General features: G+C 32.7%; 1 long non-coding RNA gene across 1 annotated transcript; it reads left to right on the top strand.

Moving 5' to 3' along the window:
* The first annotated feature begins 6,462 nt into the window (after window positions 1-6,462).
* Window positions 6,463-7,912, top strand: LOC128166593 (uncharacterized). The gene is made up of 3 exons (XR_008241160.1): window positions 6,463-7,182; window positions 7,344-7,463; window positions 7,619-7,912. It is a non-coding gene; the product is annotated as an uncharacterized LOC128166593 (long non-coding RNA).

Below are 7,912 nucleotides of genomic sequence, written 5' to 3' on the forward strand. Positions count from 1 at the left end.
CCACAGTATATGTAAATTAAAGTTCCATTAAAATAAGAAGATTTGTGATGTAACCTAGAAAATTAAATTAGAAAACCTAAGAACTACCTTTATATAAGTCCTATGAAACAATTTTTAGAATATTGTGTCTTGTTCATCTTGATGACAATAAACATGTTTACAGTTTTAGTTCCTTTTTTTTTTTTTTGAAAAGAAAAAAATATTTAGGTCAACTATGATATTGAACATGATAAAATACTTTAATATTGAATAAATTGTGTATTTTGAGCACAAAAATCAAATATGTTTATTAAAGATTTTAATCATACTCATTCATACTTTTAAAATGAATCGGAGATTATGCTCTATTTATTGGCCAACACTCTTGATTAACTGTATCACCCCTGCGAATGTTATTGTCATTTAAATTTTAGACCAGGTGGTTTTGTTTGACCCTTTCAGTTTCGCAGTAAAAATCGCGCCACGTGTTTATAGTCTATTTCATAGAATCTAGGTACTTGAGGTCAAATATAAAATTTAGGGAGGTTTATTGATTTTAAACTTTTACTTCATTAATTGGTGAAAAAAATGTGTTCTAGAAATAGATGTAACAATACAAAAATAGTTTTTGTCTGCTATTGCAACAATTAACATGCTTAGTAGAGATCCCCTAAGTATTAATTTTCGATCCGCGCCTGACCTAGTAATAGCATCAATAGTAAAACAGACTACATTGTATACTATTTTATGCAGAAAGTTAATTGAAAATGGCTCGATATACTAAGTTTTTATGCAAAACAGACACCCATAATTTTTTTTAAACATGGTATTGCACATTACAAGCATCAAACATGGCTATGATTTTATTAAGCAACCCATTGTTTATATTTTCAACCACTCTACACGTGGTTGAACACGAACGATAACTCTGTTCTGATTATTATACCCCCCGCAAACAAAGTTTGGGGGGGGGGGGTATATAGGAATCACCTTGTCCGTCTGTCTGTCTGTCCGTCCGTCCGTCTGTGCAATCGTGTCTGGTCCATATCTTTCTTATGGAGAAACATTGGAAGTTCTTACTTCACACAAAGATTGCTTATGACCTAAGGGTGTGTCATGACCTTGACTTAAGGTCATTTGGGCAAGGTCAAGGTCACTGGCAGAAAAAGTGCAAAATTCGTGTCCGGTCCATATCTTTCTTATGGAGAAACATTGGAAGTTCTTACTTCACACAAAGATTGCTTATGACCTAAGGGTGTGTCATGACCTTGACTTAAGGTCATTTGGGCAAGGTCAAGGTCACTGGCAGAAAAAGTGCAAAATTTGTGTCCGGTCCATATCTTTCTTATGGAGAAACATTGGAAGTTCTTACTTCACACAAAGATTGCTTATGACCTAAGGGTGTGTCATGACCTTGACCCAAGGCCATTTGGGCAAGGTCAAGGTCACTGACAGAAAAAATGCAAAATTCGTGTCCGGTCCATATCTTTCTTATGGGGAAACATTGGAAGTTCTTACTTCACACAAAGATTGCTTATGATTAAAGGGTGTGTCATGACCTTGACCCAAGGTCAATTGAGAAAGTTCAAGGTCATTGTTTCAAAAAAGCTAAATTCTGTCTGTGTCATGTCTTGTTTTAATGGAAATATTAGAAGCTAAAAATTAACAGTTTTCAAAAATAAAGCAGTTGTTATTTATAGAAAATGGACAGTGAAATAGATTCATCCAATATTTTCTATAATAGCAAAAATACATGCGTTATGATTTTTTTCTTAGCAGGGGGTATCAATTGTGAGCTTGCTCACAGTACCTCTAGTTATCGTTTAGTATAAATAACCGCTAGATAGTGAAATAAGACATACATCTTAAAAGATTTTCATATTTTAACATAAATCAAAGTAGGATATGATATGAAAAACGACCAGTACTTACGTATTTTGAGAATATTACCCGAGCACTTGTACTTCCGCTCGAAATTTCACAGGAACTAAACAAATCTCGGTGAAGTCTCGTGAACTTTCATTCGAGCACCTCTGGATTAATTACATACTTAGCAACGTTAAAGAAAACATACCGAACACATTCGAAGGGGTGTGTATAAGTTTACTGCAATACCTATATTTACCTGAATCAACATTTTGCATTTTCCCCGAGCTGCCTACGATCATGCCTGAACTTTTGAGACCACTCCCGTGGTATCACCTAGTGTTTACCAATAATGCACAAGCATACTTCCGTTTCATTTTTTAAGGAAAGCCGCGTGCTTTTTCTTCGATTAAATTTTTTTAAGAACTGTATAAAGGACTAAGTGCGGTTTTATGCATTTTTTGCCCCCAAAATCAAAGTTTTAGATAGAGCTTTAAAAATAAGGTGAAAGATAGTTAAAATCATATTGGAAATATAGGTGTAAAAGGTTATCACCACAGTGACGTCATAAAGTAGAAATGACGTCATGAAGATTGCATTATTTTGATAAATTGATGTTTTTTATCAAAATATGGGTGTTTTCCGATGGTTTTTCGACTGGGAAACATCGAGCGCAGGCTTGCTCAAGTACCATTTTTTAGTATAATGTGTATAACTATCTGAAGAAAAAAATATGTTAAAATCGCACTTGAGCAGACCTGCGCTCTATACTTCCGAATGCAAAATATAGAGCAAAAATGAGAATATTTTCATTTGTTTGCAAATTTGCGGGAAATAGGTCATTTTGGTGACGTCATAGATAAAAAGTGAATGAGCAATGATGACTAAAATCAAGATAAAAGTTATAGGCATCCTCTATACAATGATTTGTGAAGATTTTATTTTTATACGATACTATTTAAAAATTGGTTGAAATCGGGGGCAGATATTTGACCATACCGCACATAGTCCTTTATTTGGTTGAATATTGTCATAGCTGGGGGGTTAAACTATCGAGCTTGTAAAGTGCAGATCATGAGTTCGAATCTGCTAGGGCTTTTGTTCACATTTAGTACTTTAAGTTTTTGAAAATATAATTTATATCCAAAATTGGGCATTTTTTCGCCTTTTTGACTTATAATATACTTCTTATCCATAATCAAGTAATTTTCAGCTGATTTAAGAAACAATTTCGAGGTGTAGTGAGTCATCTTAACCTCATTAAAGAATTTTTTTTATTTTGACACAAATAAGAAGTGGATTAAATATAGTGAAACTTCATACTTTCAGAAAGTGAAAGTAAAAAGCTATTAAGACAGTGTGATTGATGATTTTCATCATGTCATCAACTTAATTAGTTACTACACAGACAGTAATGATAATGTCTGGGAATCATCAAAGTGTTTTGGGAATAGAATTCCAATTACGTGTACTTTTAATATTTTAAATGTACATGCTGAATTTCGTGTGATTGGACTCTGAAATCCCTTGGGACCTACTGGATGAGGGACAACATATTTAAAAAAGGCAAATTTTTAAAAATCTTTAAAAACCTTTTTTACTTCCACACATAAGAGATAAAATTCACCATGTGCATTAAGCCATTTATCAAATTAATGTGTTTTATGATCCCATGATCAGGGTTTTAGGCAACTAGGGTGCGTTCTGTCTGGATTTATAGTGAACATTTTTTTCAAATCTTCGAAAATTTTCTCAACTCTTAGATACCGGTAAGTGTGAGAAAAAAATTAAACTGTCACGATGTCCATGAATTTATCTACCTGAATTATAAAAAAGTGTCTTCTAAAATATGTTTTCGGCCCTAGGGTGGGATCAATATTGTCATCAGTTATGATACAAAACCTTAACCTTATGGAATGCATCGCTTTCAGTAGAATGTTATGAAGTTGTAATGAAGTCCACAAAGCCTGCTAATGCACCACTCCTGGGGTGCAGGGGCGGGATTGGATTAGTATACATGGACTATTTTATCATCATACGTTTTGGTTGACACAACCATTTTATTTCTGGCTTTTTTTTCTCTTGACATTAATGACTTTTTCAATCGAATAAATTTCGGATACATTATATTGGAGAAGTGTTAGACTTATTTTACAGCGTTGTTATTTTCTTGCAGTGCAATGACAATTTTAAAAATGCTGGGACTTTGCATTTTTCATAGCAGAATACCTGTGTCTGAGGTTGGTCAACCTTTTTTTTTGTCCACTTCCAGAACTTTTATTCTAAAATGTGGTTTTGATCATTATGGAACCTCCCTTCATAATAAACACAAACGTTATGCTTCATATTGTTTTTAAAAATAGCAGATTAAGTCAAATAGATGTAAATAAAGAGAAGTTTTAATGACATATGTGTCGTGTTGAAATATTTCATGTTATGGCAGTGTTAATGTGTGTTTAACATAATATTTTAATGTCACTATTCCATGACTTTCATTTCAAACCGAATTATGCATAATAAATGCTGTTTTTGTGACATTTTAATTGAGTTCATCACATAAATGATGAGAGGTTTCTTTTTAAAAGTATTTGGACTTGCATTTTTATATTTTTCTCCACGAGGCACCATTCCCATGGGTCTTGGTATCAGCCCTTAAACGGCTCTGAGGCATACCCGAGGACAGGCAAGTCAGAAAAAGACATTTACAAGCGAATGAAGGTTTTTTTTTTATCATCTGCGCGTATTAGACAAAACTAGAACAGTCAAAAAGAGGTCAATGCATTTTAAGCTAGAACTATGACCATAAAATATGAATACCCTACCAAATGATACCATGGTAATAAACATGAAACAACATTTATAAGCTTATTTTGTATAGCAAAGGTCCGAGATACAAAGTCAAGTCTGAAAATAGTAAGACAGTTTAAATGCTGTCATAATGAAGTACTTTTTCTGAGGTTCCAGAAATGTTTGGAACATTTTTTATTAAGCTTGCTGTAAAATAAGGAAAAATGGGATTTAAAAAAAACCCCAGTTCAAATGCTCTTGTCCATAATAATATATATATTTTTTAAGAGTTGATGAAGATACCGGTAAATGCATTTTTTACCATGACTTTGAAATTGTCATTGGAATTCAGCAATTCATTAGAATAAACTTTAGAGCTTTTCGCCCAGCACAATGGTAAAGTTAAGGTCAGGGGGAAAGGTGAAGTTCAGAAAATTATAGATGAATTGCGCTTCCGTTAAGGAGTTTTTTGGTTTTCGACTTGTCAAACGTAAATTTGATTAATTGTGCATTAAATCAAGATGAAAGGAAATTAAAAGAGTATATTTTTACTTTCTTTTTTACTATCATACAACTTGGTATAGAAAAAGTAATCAATGTTTAGAATCTAACAAGGACTAAATTTTTGGCGTAATACTAGCGTAGAAAAATATCACATGTTTCACAATTCAGAATTGCTGCAGATTAATGAGACAGTTCTAGCATTTTAAAAACAATAACATTAAATGTTGGATTTTTTTACTAATGTGAATTAATGATATGATTCTTGGGTTTCAGAATATGTTTTCAAAATATGATTTGCCCATCAAATTACATTTTTATAAGCTTTTTAAATTGCCCATTCTATACATTGATTTTTGTGGAAAAAATCACTGAAATCAGTTTTTCTCTCTGATTAAATGGTCAATATATTAGCTTTTCTTACAATTTATATCTTTATATAAAGTCGTCATAATACATAAAAATCAGAAATATTTTATTATTGGGAGCATAAAAAAATAATCAATATTTCTTCACACTTGGAGAAAAATTAGAGGAAATGCGGGCTAAGCAAAATCAATTTTAGTATAAATATTTATTCCAATTTAGTAGTATAAGCTGATAGACATTATGATATTCTATCATTTTATTGAAGAATAGAATCTTCAAATCTTAAACAAATGTCTACAGAAGTGCAAAGAGCTACACTTATTTTTATCATCCTTTACGTCGAGGAAAAAGGTAGTGACCTTGACCTGACCTTTATACGAAAACAAAAAGGTCAAATTTGATTAAACTGATAAAGTCATTTGGTAATATGATCCGTTTGATTGTCGAAATTTCATGAATTTCTTATTTAATATAAGAAGTATGTTTGATAACGAGAATACTCCTTCCTTAAATTTCGATTTTAAAAATCTAGATGGTGTTTTCGAAATCGGTTTGAATACGTAATAAATAATTGTAGAAAAAGTTGTTATCAGAAAATTATGATATAGTTCAATCGTCCTCATCTATCTCTTTTGTTAGATTTTTTTTAACCGAGTAAAATTGCGAAGGAAGGACAATTACATAACAAAAACTTGAAAACGCTATACACGTATGCTCGGACTACATTACGACAATGCATGTGTGTACACCATTTATCGAACACTTGTTATAGAGGAATATTAACATTCACTTTCTTTCCCCCTATTAAATTGCATTGATTGATTTGAGTGATATTTACGCGTAACACAGAAGACCCATCACCAAATCTTGTGCGTATGAATACATTCAATGTTCCTTCAGTATTTTTCGAAGAACATGACTGACTCTCCTCGCGACTTCAAACCGGATCACGACCTGATGTTATACTTACGCGAATTGATATTTCATTGCATACATGCCAACTATCCCGATTTTTGCGGGATTCTCCCGATTTCACGTCGTCAAAAATACAAATCCCGATATCCCGATCGGGATTGTCAAAATACCCCGAAATCCCGATTCTCAAAAAATCCAACCCGTTTTACGACAATAAGTCCCGATTTTCATCTAAAATTTCAAATCCCGCGCTGCTTGTCTACGCTAACCAATCAAAAAGCGGGATTATGACCGCCATTGCTTTTACCTTTTACCTAAGTTTACCTGTATCGCGTGTGTGTATATCGGGATGTGTGAATTGGTGTAATTACCTGTACGCTACCTGTGTCTGGGTGTTTGCAAACCTAATGAGGAGCGTGTTTTGATAGTAATTAATCGGGAAGTATCGGGATGGATAGCAAAATGCCACACGTTTTACACAAACTTCGACAAGAATGGGGTTACACCACAGGGGCTCGTCACGAAGTTTTTTCAACCTTTTATATATACCACCTCTATACTATAAAATAGTATATATAATAGTGTATTTTATAGTATAGAGGTGGTATATATAAAAGGTTGAAAAAACTTCGTGACGAGTCCCTGTGGTTACACCACCAAAGAAAACGAAACTTTCATCCCGATATCGGGAGGAAGGTTCCCGATTTTCGGGATGACTATCGGGATCGTAATTGGATGACAACCATGTATATTGCCGTGCAATAGGTATGTTTAGCTTATATTTAGTACAACTGAATATATTTATTGACAGGGTTCATTCTATCGTGTGCACATGACACAAGGAGAGATTGACAGCTATAATAAATTATCTACAAGAAGAATAGATATGTTAAACTTTATGAGTAACAATTTTTTTTTATTTTGAGGGATTTTAGGGTAGACCATGGTGGAATGAATGATGTTACAAAGAACACGAAAACAGCCATCCATCAAGCCACATGCTGCTACCAACTTCTTTGTGAAATCAAAATTGGAGCAAGATAAAGGTAACTAAATTTTTTTAATAAGCTAGTATATAATATCTCTTAAGAATTTTAAGCCAGGAAACAATTATAAAAACTTTCTTTCACTTTTTATAGCAACTTGACCCATAAATGCTTTTTAATAACTAATTTAATTAATTATTCATTTTATTTTGTAGATGTCACAAGAGCAGAGGTCCTGTTTGCCAACTGCGTTACAGAATTTAGTGCTTTTTGAACTGCTATATACCATACTATTTATTGTTTGTTGAGATTTTAAAGATTGATTTAATAAAGATTGATTTAATATATGAAAATAAAGTTATGTACTTTATTTATGATTTCATTTGAAAGAGGAGATTGTTTGATAAACACATTAGAATAATGATAAATAGATAAAGAAACAGATGCATTTCTAAGAATTCAATTGTTTATAGTATACAAAGCAATTACACGACAAAATGCCGCGAAAT

The sequence above is a fragment of the Crassostrea angulata genome, chromosome 10 (genome assembly GCF_025612915.1).
Source record: "Crassostrea angulata isolate pt1a10 chromosome 10, ASM2561291v2, whole genome shotgun sequence".
Classification (NCBI taxonomy): Eukaryota; Metazoa; Mollusca; class Bivalvia; order Ostreida; family Ostreidae; genus Magallana; species Magallana angulata.